The following is a 15,882-nucleotide window of genomic DNA, read 5'->3' as shown; positions in this document are numbered from 1 at the left end:
GTATCCCATTGCTGGTGTTAAATAGCAACTTCAAAGTGGGGGAGGGGGCAGTCTGTACACAAGGGCAGACTTAGCACTGAGAGCCTGTAAGAGCAAAGAATCACCCACAAGAGTGGTCCATCTAGTTCTGATGATGTGTGGCAGAAGTTTCAGTTGAGAGCTATAGGGTTTGTTTCAACGGAGGACTTGAGGATTGTGCTCTCTAGAACTTGTCCTAGCTGGCAGCTGAGTTCTTCTACCAAACGGAAGCAGAGTGGTTCGTATGGTCAATTTTCATGACCAGATTTCCAATTGCTGTGATAAAACTCTAGTTATCGCAGTAGTGTATGTAGGAAGTCATCACAAATTCACTGTCATTCATTATTTTTCCTTCTAGTATTGACTCAACGTATCTGAAAATAAGAAAAAAAAAAAAGATTAATCGTAGCTACTAAAAGCAACCTACGTAGCATGATAGCAACTACAGGTACATGACAGCTCCACATTTACTTATACATAGGAGCATAAATCCTTTAAGTAAACTGCCCTCAAGTTTCATGAAAAGGTCACTCAATTTCAAGCCAATTAGCAAAAGAATCTAATATCCTACACAAACTGAATTCCAGTCTAAGCAAATTAAGCCCTTTGTGATATAAAACTACATCACCTCAGCACTTTCCAGGGTTACCTGCCTGCAAATGGAAACTATCTAGCTGATTTATTAACAATTCCTGCCATCATAATCAGGATGTTGGCCATTTTCTAATTGTCACTCTGGGAGCTGATTTGCAAAGATACGTCAAATAAAGTAACAAACCAAATAAGATAACTGTGCACCAATGACTTTTTCCTAAATTCAAGAATTATTTTAAAATTAGAATGCTGCTTGATGTTCTCCTTTTTGAAATGCATCATTAACAGATACAGCAAATTTGCATTATTGCATAGTTGCAGTTGTTGGTGTTACCATAAAAACTGTCAGTAACACGTTTTAGGGAGCAGAGAGGTCATGGAGACATGAAAGCAATTCCTATAAAAATCATTGGTGGTTCTTCAGTGCTAAATGGTGTGATTTCAAAACTTTGAGCTTCCTCCAAGAGCTTCTTCAGTGCAAGACGTACCTGCTTCAATAAAGATTGCACTGCATAGTAATTTCATCCATCAGTTGCTAGCATTTAATATTCTGTAATGGCTATAAGAGTTCACTGGCCTAGTATAGTGTTACATTCTCATTACTTCCTTGGGTGGTACAAAATTCCAGGAGCACTGCTAGCCAGGGCCTAGGAGAGGGGGGGTAAAGGGGGTAATTTGTACCTGGGCCCAGAGTCAGAAAGGGAGCCAGGAGCCAAAGATGGGGGCCCAGAAATTTCCTATTCCCCCTGGATTCACTGCCAGTGTGGGATGTGCTAGGCCAAGGAATGCATACATGACACTCCTTAACACAGTGTCAAATCTGGGAGGAAACTGGCCTGCTGCAGTAGCTCTTTGGCATGTAGATCCGCTTGCCATGAAGGAATGTATAGGACAGTGTTATTCAAACTGTGAGGCACAGCTCATTAGGGAGGTGCCAGGAACTCAAAGGGTGTCCTCTCACAGCGATACAGTCACACCCCTGGGCAGAATACCAGCCCGTCTTCTGCCCATCTCTGCGCTTTTTTTTAAAGCAGAAGAAACAGTCGCTCAGCTGCTCCCTCTCACAGCTGCTCAGCTGCGAGAGTGGCTGCTGACGCCCCGCCCTCTTCTCCCTCCACTCCGAGGCTGCCGCCTTCTGTGTTCACTGCATGTTGTTTCCAAAGCTCTCCTTGATCCTTGTCTGGTTGGTTCCTAGTTCCCAGCCTGGGATCGCTTCTCATCAAAGTGAAATCTCTCTTTTCAATCCCCTCCCTCTTCCGCTCCCCCCTTTCAGTCTCCAAACCTTCCCGTTTTCTTCCCCCTGCCCTTAAAGTTGTTGCCATGCTGTTGGCAAAGGGGGAGGGGAGAGACAAGCACACACTTTACTTGGCCAGGAGCAGAAAAAGGGTACTGTTTTTAAAGTGATTTTGGGGCATGGTGACCTTTGAGCCTAGAGCCACTGGATAGCCCAGTAATACTATAGCATACACACAATGGTAAAGAGCTGCTTGATTTTAAAAGCAATAAGGTTAGTCTGACTGACTTTGGGGCCTCAAAGTCTGTGCTATATGACATACATACAGAAAACCTTTATTAGGCAGATAGTGGTACAACTAATATCTCCAGACAATCATGTATAAAAGTATATGTTAAAAGAGAAATAAAAATAAGGGTTAAAACACAACAATTTACTTACAGAGTTACTCAAAGTTGCTTAGAACCAGCAGCTTAGCCTGCTTCAAGTTGCTCAAATATAAAAATTTAGCAACTGGAAAGGTCACTAGTTCAAATTCACCCACCAGCACAAGTTGTAAAAAGGTGTTCTCAGAGAGACCTTTTTTGATTCTTGACAATGAAGGGAGATACTGGTCTCTGAGCACTTGATTGAAAGCACAGTGCAGAACAATATGTGGAAGAGAGTCTACCTTTCTGAGGCCACAATTGCAAAATCGTTCTTCCTTCGGGGCATTTCTAAACCTACCAAGTAGGTCTTTAGAAGGCAACATGTTGCAACCGGCTAATGTAAAAGCCCTCCTTGCAAAGGGGCACTCTAAGAAGGTCAGGTACTTTGGTTGTTGACCAAAAGTATTGTTAAGATGGAAATTTAGGGGCAAACATTTTTTTGTGCTGCAGCCAAAATCTCTTGCCTTTCTATATCGGTTAGTCTTGTTCTCAGGAGCCTAATAGAAACCTCAAGTGTAGCAGCTTATATGATAGAAGGTGACAGAATAGCCAGGGTGACAGCAACCTGGGTAACATACCATTTGTGCAAAAAGCTTAAAAAGCCACATTGCTAAAGCATGGAAACACAGAGATAATGAAAAGCTGTCTGAAGCAAAATTATTAGTTTCACAGAAGTTTTACAGAAGCAGTTAGACCTCAAAGTCTGGAATGTAACTTAGATAAGCAAGTACCAGCAGGAGAGATGGGCCTCACTACACGACCTTGGCAGAAAATACACTTAATGCCAGAATGCACTAGAGAGACTCTGTAACTTTTAGATTTCATAGTTTCACGCTGTAAGAGCAAAAGTATACATATGGAGACCAAGTAACCTTTGATACCAAACCAAAGTATGTACCCAAAGTAAAAGGGTCACAATAGTTATATAGAATTAGCCATAGAAGTCATTCTTAAAGAACAAAAATGCTTGATTTTAGAAAAGTCTTAAGAACAGACAAAAGCCTTAACATAGCAGGAAGGCTTCACAGGTGTTTCTGTGTTGACATTAGCATAGGAGAAAGGCATGCAGAGAAAAGATAAGGGTACCAGTCAGAATACATTGTGTTATCTCTTAATGAGGATGGTACAGAGACCTGTCAAGGAAGTCCCTAATTGGATTGATGGATGCCAGTAAGGGTCAGCACTGGGTCAGTACTGGATAAAATGATATTATAGCATCCCTGCTGGTTCTTGAAAACTTTGTAATTCAATATGTTTAATTGTTTAATTTCACCTTTTTAGAAACCTGTAACTTTAAACTCACCTATGAGGTGTCTCTAAGGTTATCTCTAGCCTATTAAGAGTTAACCCCATCTATGATGTCAAATCTTCAGCGAATGAGAAGTCTAGAAGTGAGGACAAAGGGCTGTGAGAGGTATAAAGGTTAAGGAACAGCATTCAGACTGTTCCTTAACAGGGGCTCCATGCTTTGTGACATGAGTCCCGTAGGCCAATTATATACAATTCAAATAAAAGTCTGTGAACCTTCATCCCTGTGTACCGAGTCGTTCTGAGTTGCTTTCTTCAGCCTTGCAACAATTTATTAATCTTGTTGTGTGACTGAAGAGGAGAGGCTGTATTTTTAAAGTGATGACTCTTGCTATTTGAAGGGAATACTTATCAGCCATTGATGAAGTGATTGCCAGCCCAATCCTATCCACACTTTCCTGGGAGTAAGCCCCATAGACTCTAATGGGACTTACTTCTGAGTAGACATGCATAGGCTTGAGCTGTGCATCTCCTAGTATAGGAGACAACTCAGCTTCCTAACCTAACCCTTATCAGCTCTGATATATTTTTATGGTCTATTTTTGTTTTTCCCCACCAGCTGCTGGAAAAATTTAATTTCATTAAATTAATAAAGGGTTCAATCCTATCCAAGGAGAATGGGAGAAATGACTAGTTGGATTGGGGTCATAAGAACATAAGAACATAAGAACAGCCCCACTGGATCAGGCTATAGGCCCATCTAGTCCAGCTTCCTGTATCTCACAGCGGCCCACCAAATGCCCCAGGGAGCACACCAGATAACAAGAGACCTCATCCTGGTGCTCTCCCCTACATCTGGCATTCTGACTTAACCCATTCCTAAACTCAGGAGGTTGCGCATACACATCATGGCTTGTACCCCATAATGGATTTTTCCTCCAGAAACTCGTCCAATCCCCTTTTAAAGGCGTCTAGGCTAGACACCAGCACCACATCCTGTGGCAAGGAGTTCCACAGACCGACCACGCGCTGAGTAAAGAAATATTTTCTTTTGTCTGTCCTAACCCGCCCAACACTCAATTTTAGTGGATGTCCCCTGGTTCTGGTATTATGTGAGAGTGTAAAGAGCATCTCCCTATCCACTCTGTCCATCCCCTGCATAATTTTGTATGTCTCAATCATGTCCCCCCTCAAGCGTCTCATTTCTAGGCTGAAGAGGCCCAAACGCCGTAGCCTTTCCTCATAAGGAAGGTGCCCCAGCCCCGTAATCATCTTAGTCGCTCTCTTTTGCACCTTTTCCATTTCCACTATGTCTTTTTTGAGATGCGGCGACCAGAACTGGACACAATACTCCAGGTGTGGCCTTACCATCGATTTGTACAACGGCATTATAATACTAACCGTTTTGTTCTCAATACCCTTCCTAATGATCCCAAGCATAGAATTGGCCTTCTTCACTGCCACCGCACATTGGGTCGACACTTTCATCGACCTGTCCACCATCACCCCAAGATCTCTCTCCTGATCTGTCACAGACAGCTCAGAACCCATCAGCCTATATCTAAAGTTTTGATTTTTTGCCCCAATGTGCATGACTTTACACTTACTGACATTGAAGCGCATCTGCCATTTTGCTGCCCATTCTGCCAGTCTGGAGAGATCCTTCTGGAGCTCCTCACAATCACTTCTGGTCTTTACCACTCGGAAAAGTTTGGTCCACAGGGTGTGTGTGTGTGTGTGTGTGTGTGTGTGTGTGTGTGTGTGTGTGTAATGTTGGTCAGACTGGTTGTTCACAAAGTTCATTTGATAAAACAATTCTATTGGTATGCTTCCAAAGTTAAAAAAATGAGTCTTCCTGGACCAGACAAAATCTATCTATTCCAGCATCCTGTCTCCAAAAGTGATCAGCAGCTGATCATTTATAAAGCATGTATATTGCTGTGTATTAATATATTTTTTAGATCTGCAATTAATTAATGATATGATTAATATAATTAATATTAATATAGTTAATATTTCTGAGCACTTCCTGTTTAATGATGTCACTTCCAGCCCTCAGGAACATGATGGGGAGTCATGGCCAACAGCCACAGGGGTCAAGGGAGCCACTGGCCGGAAAAGTTTGAATACCACTGGTATAGGAGATCAGGGACACAGCAGAGGGGCTACAGCTGCTGCAGAAGTATGTTGTGGTGCAGACAGGACACTTTCCATTCTGGTGTGAGCCTAAATACGAAGGTGCTAATTTTCTGCAATGGTTTGCTACATTTAAAAGATTTTTAGAGAGACTTAGGAGTGCATTTGGTTTTTTTTAATATTACTGTATCTTGCTGCCAACACTGCATGGGCAGGTAGACCTGGGCTTTGCATTAGGAAGCCCAGTAGATCTGGGCTCCAAAGACTTTTCTGGCTGTCATCATCCTCTCTACCCTGTTTTGCCCCATCCCTACCCCTGTTCTGCCTACTCTTGTCACCATCCACCCCTGCTCTGTTTCATCCCCTCCCCCTTTGGGAAAGGACCCCAAAAGAAACTTTGTACCCACTGCTAAAATTCCTCTCCGAGGCCCTAACCCTACATGGTTTGATTTCCTTTGGGTGACAGAGAGCCCAGGAGACTTAGGGCACAATCCTAACCAGGTCTACTCAGAAGTAAGTCCTATTTTGTTCAGTGGGGCTTACTCTTAGGAAAGTGTGGTTAGGATTGCATCCTTAAGGTGACTTTTGAGATTTAGGTTTCACTTACCAATATGCAAGTACAGCATGGAGTAAAAATGGATATACTTCTCTAAGCAGGTAGCAGAACTTGCATCATAAGTAGAGCAACCTGAGCAGCTGCACTCTTTTCCCCCCCTCTGGAACACTGCATCAGTTTCCAGCTGATATCAGCTTTGAGATTCTCACAGCTCAATCCTAACTAAAACTCCCCTGCCAATGCAGCCATGCCACCAGAGTGTGCTCTGAAGATCAGGAGGGGGGGAGTCATGAAGATCTCCAGGTAAGGGAGAATTTGTTTCCTTGCCCAGGGGGTAAGCCTTCACCACCTGAATAAGTCTACTCAGAACTGTGCCAGCAATTTTGCTCCAGTCCAAGTGGACCCAGAGCAGGGGTAGGATAACTACTGCCATAAGAACATAAGAACAGCCCCACTGGATCAGGCCATAGGCCCATCTAGTCCAGCTTCCTGTATCTCACAGCGGCCCACCAAATGCCCCAAGGAGCACACCAGATAACAAGAGACCTCATCCTGGTGCCTCCCTTGCATCTGGCATTCTGCCATAACCCATTTCTAAAATCAGGAGGTTGCACATACACATCATGGCTTGTACCCCGTAATGGATTTTTCCTCTAGAAACTTGTCCAATCCCCTTTAAAGGCGTCCAGGCCAGTCGCCATCACCACGTCCTGTGGCAAGGAGTTCCACAGACCAACCACACGCTGAGTAAAGAAATATTTTCTCTTGTCTGTTCTAACTCTTCCAACACTCAATTTTAGTGGAAATTTTTAATTTTAAACACTCAAATTTAGTTCAATTTTAGTGCCACAGATACCACCCTTCCTGACTTTATTCCTTCTCCTTCTCTGCCCTGGTCTTTGTTCCATTCCTTTCTCCTCCCTGCCCCTTTCCACCCACCTCTGCCTCCCACCTCCTGAGTTGACTCAGTGCTTGCTGGGGCTTCTTGTGAGGCTGCACTGAATGGCACGTCATCTTTTCTGACAGCCATTGAGCGTTCTGCAGCATTGCAACATGCATTCTGGTGCTGCAGTGGCCCAATAGGAGTGGGCCTTCAGTCTATTTCTTATTTATTTATTTATTTATTTATTTATACGGGTATTTATATACCGCCTTTCTTTGGTTCTCAGATTTCTCCTCGGACTTTAATCCAAGGCAGTTTACATAGGCAGGCTGTTCTAAACCCCCCCCCCCCCCGGGTAGGGATTTTTACAATTGAATAGTTCTAGTCTTTCATAGAACTCCTCCTTCCAGCTGGATTCCTTCCCGGTCTGGCCTCTCTCTGGCCCTTCACCACCCACGCTCCACTTGACAGCATCTCATCGTGTCATCAGTTCTCGGGTACTTCCGGTTGTTTCGAACTGGCAGCCTCAGCTCTTCAGGCATACAAGGCGGCAGCTCTACCAACTGAGCCAGACCTCCTGCCTTTCTTCCCCTCCCCAATCAGTTTGCCTTTCTCCTTTCAGCTTAAAGGCCTTCTAAAAGTTATGATGGGTATCTCATTCCCAGTGAGAGATCCCCAGCTATCAGGAGACTATCACCTGTCGTTAGTGCCCAATACTAATGTGAATCATAGCCATGCATCAGGCTAATGCCTACCAAAAGATCACCAGCCAGCCACTGTAACAATAGTTTGAATAAATAAGGGGAGCGTGGGGGCTGGGAGATGTCATTGTGAATGCTACACTCACAGCCCAATCCTAACCCTTGCCAGTGCAGCAGGCCCAGCATGGCTACACAGCATCCTAAGCAGGCCTTGCATCTTGAGCATGCTGGAGGTCTCCTTAAGGTAAGGGGGCATTTGTCTCTCTACCTCAGTAAAGCCTGAGCCTCCTCAAAATGGCGACTTGGATCTGTGCCTGTTAAATAGCCAGCGCAAATCTGTGTTGCCTTGTGTCAGGTTTTCAGGCCCGAGGAGGGGGGATACGATATGGTGTGCTTTATGATCACAGATTCAGCCCCCTTTCAGGACCTAATCTGACCTTCCCCCACCCCATTACAACCCTTCCCCTGCACTGCTTGGGGCAGTTCTTACATGCTCTGGAGCACATTCCCCTTGGATCTGACACCAGAGGAATGGTACAGGCCTTCCTGCCAGTGCTCCTAACTGTTAGGCCACTGCAACATGCTTTACATCACATTTGCAACAACCTAGGCCAGTGCAGCAGTCACTGCACTGGCACTAGGGAAGCTTAGGATTGTGCCATCTTGAATACTCTCTTTCCCCTTCAGGGGATGCCATTGTTTGCATTTTACATGCGTTTGATTTCAAGGTGCATTTGATTTCAGAACAGCATGATTGTTTTTTTCAGCTAAAGGGATGTGCAAACACTCCTATCTCCTTTCTTGTTAAAGAAAGGGGGTGCCACTTTCAAAGTGTGGGTACCAAAAGCAGTATGGTCATATGCAGCCTCTCCGTTTGTTGCCACTTAATAGGCAGATTTTGGCGGACACATTAATTCTGCTGGTGTGCCTGCTGTACATCATTAGCAGTGGATTAGAAAAGGTAAACCCAAGGTGTTGGTGCTCCTCCACCTCACTTACCAATCCCCCTTCTCCACATCCACCCTTTCCTTTTATGTTCTATTCATTGCAGGAGTAATTACAGTAATTATGAAATAAAATTTCAAATGTGTGTTCTTCAGGGCAAGATCACCCTCCCTGTCTTTTGTCTATAAGGCATCCCATTCGGTGTGGATAATAATGATGATGCCAGCGTGCTTTTTATAATCTTCTGCCTTTAGAGAAAGAAGTCTGCCCTAGTAACCCTTTTTCTTTCACAAAGATAGACAACTCCTATAGGCTTATTTATAAATGTTGGCTGTGCAGCTTTTGTTAAGAGATTCAGTTCCAAACTAAGAGTCAAGGCTGGCTGTTTTCTGAAGCACCCTATAGTTTCTGATATAGTGTAAGTAACTCAGATTCTTATTCTTGTTTTATTCAGGCCCTTTACAATATGGAACCCTGGACAATAAATGACCCCTCAGCTTCATGTGTTAGATTCTTGTTGTACCATTGTGCCACCCTAGACAGACATATATGTTGTGTTTATGTGATGGGGAGAAGATAATTCACTTCAAGCACTCACTGAACCGAGAAATACCCTAAGCAGAGAACAAACCATAGTTTTCACTATCTTCCTAACAAGGCTGGGTCTATTCCAAGCTTGAGCACTTACATTAATGACTGCAACATAAAACTATACTAACATAGCTTGCTGGCCTCTTAGAGTAATACTGTGACTGTTAAATGAACATTTCTTCAAATTCAAGTACAATAATGTTACTCATAGAATATGACCATGTAGACTATCTACTTATGGAGACCCTTGGAAAGGAAGGAGAGAGGAGACAAGTGGCAGTTGGTCTAGCCATGCCAATATAGCAGGCCTTTCTCTTGATGGCTGCAAGGCCTTTTCCATCAATCTGGCTGGAACTGACCTCTATTTTGTTTATTCATCGGTGGCCATTCCACCTGGTCATTATGTAACTTAAACAAATCTGACTTTACTTATCTTCCATTTCCTTCTTTCTCTTTTCATTTCCCTTCTTCCCCTTTGAGTCATATCTATTAGATAGTAAATTATTCTGGCAGAGATCCATCTGTTTCAGTTTTTGTATGGCGCTTGGCAGAACTTTAAATGCTTCAACAATAAAAAGAAAAAGAAATAATATGCAGATCAGAAACAGTAATATAAATTCTTCAGGCCCTAAAATAAAACATATAAACTAGAACGTATAGAAAAATATAAACTAGAATTTCCCTTGCAGATCTAACATAAATAAAGATGCAACAGTCAATATAGACAGAGCCCTCCACAAAACATAACCACTGAACTTTAGTATATACATAACCTATGAGAGAACTCTCAGGCAGACTTCATTGTACTTTCAAAGTTCTTCAACTTTGACTTAAACACGTACACACAGAAAATTATATCTCAGATCTCCTTTGCTGAAGATTCATGCTGTTAGAGCACATTCATAGAAATGTAGAAATGGCAGACAGCTCAATAGGTAGCGGTATCTGAGAAAAAAATTGAGATAATGGTAGCTGGTTTCTATAATATCATTTTGCCCTCAGGGCTAGATAGCTGCATGCCTTTCCCCTCATCTTTAACAGTTGCTCCTTCCCAGTTGACAGAGTAGGAGGGCCTCAACTGCCACTCCAATGTTCATTTGATCAGATCCAAGCTTTAGTTCTAAAACATACAGCTGATTTTCCTTCTGGTAATATGTTAATAGCCTTTCAAACTTCATTACAATATTTTTGATGCAAAATATAATGGATGATTTGGCTCAATGCATGTGGCCATTCCCTTATTAGCATTCTGGAGCAAGCTGTTGGCTAATTAGGTTCTCAAAATGTGAACTGTATATTGTTGAAGTTGGGATAATAAATAAGAAAATTGTATAAACATAAGACCTCCTGAAGTTTAATCTATTGAAAGAAACATTAATTAATGTGTCAGATCAGTTCTCAATACGTTATGCTGTTTGTAATTGCTATGTATTGGAACTCCCCCTCCCCGACACATTAATTGAATGTTTAATGTCCAGAAGTTACCTAACTGTTCTTATTTATATTATCTACCTGTCTCAGAGTTCACCTTTCTTTCTCAGCTCCCCGTGTGCTGAGTAAAAAAGAGGTATCTTCTCACTTAGCTAATTCATTACTCTTACCAACAAGCAGATGGGTTTAGAAGACCCAGGGAGATATGGGTGTTTTTACTTCAGGTTTAAGTTCATATCCAATTAGGAATGTAACTTTTGAAGCTCAAGAGGGTAGGAGGCTATTAAGCCATGTATGTGAGAACTAACCTAGGGTATGTTTTGATGCTTTTCCTAAAAACGCCTCTTTTATTTGCCAGATGCCAGCTTGTAAGTATGTTTAAAGTTGTCTGCTTTATAAAAATTCTATAGCAAGAGAAATTAGATGATGTAAACTCATTACATGTTAATCAACTGGCTGGTCCCACAAATTCTACTTGTTGTTTTCTCTTGACAGAACTAATAGGCATATAAACCCATGGGTCTTGAAAGTACTAGAACAGCAGTTTCCAAAATGTGGATCTGGGATTTTTGGTGCTTTGTGAAACTGACAGAGCAGTTTTTTGGTGCTTTGTGAAACTGACAGAGCAGATTAGGTTTAAACAAACTGCTACTTGGTTTGGGAGAATCACTGCTGTCCAATCACCATTATAGCCACACCCTTTGGCATTTACAGATCAGACAGCAACCTCTAGGGCAGGGGTGTCAAACATATACAACATATACATCCCAGAGGCCAGATGCAGCCCTTGGAAGCTTTTTATCTGGCCCTCAGGCTCTCAAGCTGCTAAGCAGTGTTGAGCTGTTGCTGCTGTAAGGGCAGCCCACATGAAAATTGGGCTCTCCCATATCTTGAAATACGATCAAGATTTGCGTTCTCTTCTGTCATTTGCAGCTAGCTAATGAGTTCCTAAGTGAGAAAAAGTGCTTATTTTTGGTTATGACCTGTTTAATGACATCACTTCCTGCCTAATGACATCACCTCCAGTCCTCACCAGGCATCATGAATGCTGTTCGGCCCTCAGTATGAAACAACTGTGACACCCCTGCTCTAGGGCCTCTAAAAAGTTTGAGAACCAGTGTACTACAACAATCTGAAGCATGAGTAAGGTTATGTTTGTCTGAACGTTAGTGATTGCCAACTCATTTATTATAAGTATGGAGTAAACACGGCAATGTAAAATGTGTTTGCTGAACCACATTAAGCCATTTCTGCCCAATGTCGCGTATACACAACAGGGACCAGAAGTGTACACCAGTGGCCTGGGCAAAAATGGGTTAAAGCCCTTTGAATTCAGAAATTACATTTCCAACTCTGGTTCTCCTAATGCTTCTGGGAATTCAACAACAGAGCATGTGGGCTACACAAGCACACACACACACATTGCTCCCTTCCCAACAACTGGTATTCAGAAGAAGTATACTGACAAAAGCCTGGAGGTCATTTCTGCTAGTCTGATAGACCTCCTCTATGAATTTGTCTAATTTCCTTTTACAATCATCTTGTATGGTGAGTGCATTGTCCACCATGAGAATAGTTTCAGTTGCATTGATGCTGACCATGCAGACAACAATAAGACATCACAGCAAATTCAAAGACTGGGAACTAGCTACTAAATAACTACTATCAAGCACAGTTAATATCTAATGGGCCCAATCCTATCCAGCTTTTCAGCAATAATGCAGCCGCAGTGCAACCCTGAGGTAAGGGAACGTTTGTTCCCTGGAAAGCCCCCCACCCTACTCCAAGATGCAGTGCATACCCTTTTGGCACGGCTGCAGGAGTGCTAGAAAGTTGGATAGAATTGGGCCCAATTTCATGTTGTTAATAGTTATTTTGTTTATATTATTATTTTTCGTAATATAGCATAATATTACATTAATAATAGTAATATATAGTTATATAATAGTACAAAAATTTTAGTTAAGCTCTAGGGCATTAAACAATGATTTAACTGATCTTGGAGAAACAAGTAGAATAGAGGCAAAACTGCAAACAAGAAACATGTTTTATATCGCACATGAAGAAGTGATGGCATTTGTCACCCTGCCAATTTCCCTACCCTTTTCCTTTCTCCAAAGCAAAGTGCTTACCCTTGGACGTGGGACAGTGGAGGCTGTTCTAAGGCCTGTTGGCATCCTTTCTCAGTGGGAACTGGACTAGTAATATCCCAGTCCAAGAATGCGTGTTGAAAATGAATGCTTTTTCCAGCGACCATGGATGCCACAGGGCACACATGATGCAGCTCACATGTAAACTAGCATGTGTATGTTTGCAGGGGCCTTGAACTGATGGATACCATCCACCTACAAAAAATAAACACAAAATAGCTACAAGGGGTGAAAAAGAGAGTTCAGAATAAATTCTAGAAAATGTATTAAGAGATTGATAGAACAGCAAAGAAATCATAAACATTTAATTTAAAAAAACTAATGTTTAAGATAAGTATAGTTAATGTGATGGTTAAAAACAATATAGTGGGCCCTCGGTATCCATGGGCTAGCCTGATAAAAACTGCTGCTGTTAGCATTCCTTCCTCTCACACAAACATTGAAATGTCCATAACAAGATATTGAAAGGAAAAGGTGCTGCCCTATATATATATATAAGTTACATGTCTTTGTAGAGAGAAGATGAATTGAGAGCTGCTACAGGCAGATGGGAAATGCGCTAGGGATGTGATCAAAAAATTACATAGCAAATGGCATGACAAGAGGGAGGCTATTAAAGTAACAGTTGTGGCCATGCTAGTGAAGAAGAACTGGAAGGAAGCAGGAGAGTAAATTGAAATTATTGCATGCAAACTGAAGTATCACAAGGATTTTGGAAGAAGTAAATCTTTTATTTGCACCACATTAATAGCATAAAAAAATCTTCTGTAAGATTTTGAGCTGTGTGAGATTTGTCATTAGGCATAGATGCTCAGTGGAGATAACTAAGAATGAATGATGGATGTCTTTCCAAATCCAAGTTATCATCTGGTTGCTCTGAGATCAAAGGAAGGTTCTGGACAAAACAACCTTTGAGGAACAATATTGCAAAGGAAGCATAGCAATTCTCAAACTGTGTATTCATTATCTTCCTGTTCACGTTGCACGAAATCCTTGTACGGCAGAGAACTAATCCAACAAAACTTATATTTGATTAGCTAAATTATAGAGTGATTTTTTCCCAAACCCATCATATAAAGTAATTTTGCTCTTCTTCTGCATTGCCTTATTTTATTTATTTATTTATTTATTTATTTATTTATTTATTTATTTATTTATACAGGTATTTATATACCGCCTTTTTTTGGTCCTCAGATTTCTCCTCAGACTTTAGTCCAAGGCAGTTTACATAGGCAGGCTGTTCTAAACCCCCATAGGGATTTTTCCAATTGAATAGTTCTAGTCTTTCATAGAACTCCTCCTTCCAGCTGGATTCCTTTCGGGTCTGGCCTCTCTCTGGCCCTTCACTTCCCACGCTCCACTTGATGGCAACTCCTCTCTGCCACCAGGGTCAGCTCATCAGTATATCAGCGTGTCCTCAGTTCTCAGGTACTTCCGGTTGTTTCGAACTGGCAGCCTCAGATCTTCAGGCATACAAGGCGGCAGCTCTACCAACTGAGGCAGACCTCCTGCCCTTATGGTGGAAGAATAGTTATGCCAAGTCTTCTGAGGACACTGATCCAGCGGTGGCTGAAGTTCTAGAGGGGAGGTACTGAAGGTAGTGGACTATTTCAACTATAGTCATTCAAACATCTGAAGAAAGCCACTAGGGAAGCACTTCTAGGAGATTTGGGTCAAATCTTCACTTTCTCCTCTTCCTTGGGAGCAAACCCAATTGGAGACTGGAACTGTCTTTCAAATAAGCATGCATATGGTTTCAATGCATGTGTATGCAAAAAAAAAAAAAAGATACATTAATTGGAGAGGGTTGCAGGTTAAGACATTGTACTGCATGGGGCCCCTTCATATTTTAATCATACATTAAATGTGATTTCCAATGAATGGCAGGCCTCTAATTTTTGTACGTGTACAAAATTGCCATAATATCTGAAACTTTTTTCTTGTATATAGCCCATATTTATTGCTTGAATCTCAAGATAAAAAGACTCACATTTATAAAAACAGGACTAGGAATTGCTGAAGAATAATGAAAAGCTCTATTGTGCTTGTAACTCTTTATATGATTTATCAGCTCTATCTCTAAGAATATATTTTGAACAATGGTGCACAGACAATAGTTCTAGGCAGGTAGCAAGTTTAAGAATTTAAAATAATTCACAAGTGTGGAGAAACAGTCTCAATGTGACACAATATGCCTGATGTTACTTTGACAGGATGTGCCTCAGGTTTCTACGTGCCTGACATAACTTCTTAAATTATGATAGGAATTCAATTAGGAGATGAATTTGACTGAAATGATTGTTCTGTAAAACTATAGTACTGAGGAAGATAAAAGTAGTACTGACTTTTTCCCCCTTACATGTTCAACAAAACCTCATTTCTCTAAAAGCCCAATCCAGAACAGTTCACGCCGGCTCACAGTTTACGTGCACTGTCACAAACGTGCTGTAAGGCATGTTTGTGGGACCTAGTGCCAGTCCAGCGCCAGTCAGAGGCCAATGGTCTGCCACTCAGTGCTTCATGCGACGTGCCGGAAGGTGGAGAGGTAAGAAAGCGTGTGAGGGAAAGCATTCTGGGGTGGGGGGAGGGCAGGGAGAAGGCGTGGCAGGGGAGGGATCAAAGTGGCAGGGAGGCAAAGGTGGCAGCAGGCCCTATTGCCATATCCTGACCCCCATCCCAGGAGTCACAACATGAATCTCCTTGAATTTGTGACCGCTCAAGACTGGGCACAGATCCGAGGACACCTGTTGGGGCTTCCTGGGGTTTACATGGGGTAGGGATTGTAAGTGCTGTTTTCCAGCCCTACTGAATGCCGTGGAGGCCGTTTTGGCACCACTGCAGCCCTGGGCACTGGGAAACATAGGATTGGGCCCTAACATGATTTAATGTGCACCTTACTCAACATGATTGTTAGGCCTCATTGGGTCCAACTGGGCTAGTCTTATACCTAAATTTAAAAAAAAAATA

General features: G+C 42.2%; 1 protein-coding gene across 4 annotated transcripts in view; it reads left to right on the top strand.

Annotated features, from left to right (window-relative positions):
• ERBB4 (erb-b2 receptor tyrosine kinase 4) overlaps positions 1-15,882 on the top strand; it is a 912,234-nt gene that overhangs the window by 588,277 nt on the left and 308,075 nt on the right. The gene's annotated exons all lie outside the window — the stretch shown is intronic.

This window comes from Tiliqua scincoides, chromosome 1 (genome assembly GCF_035046505.1).
Source record: "Tiliqua scincoides isolate rTilSci1 chromosome 1, rTilSci1.hap2, whole genome shotgun sequence".
NCBI lineage: Eukaryota > Metazoa > Chordata > Lepidosauria > Squamata > Scincidae > Tiliqua > Tiliqua scincoides.
Note: the sequence above shows the minus strand (reverse complement) of the source record. Positions and strands in the feature narration are given on the sequence as shown.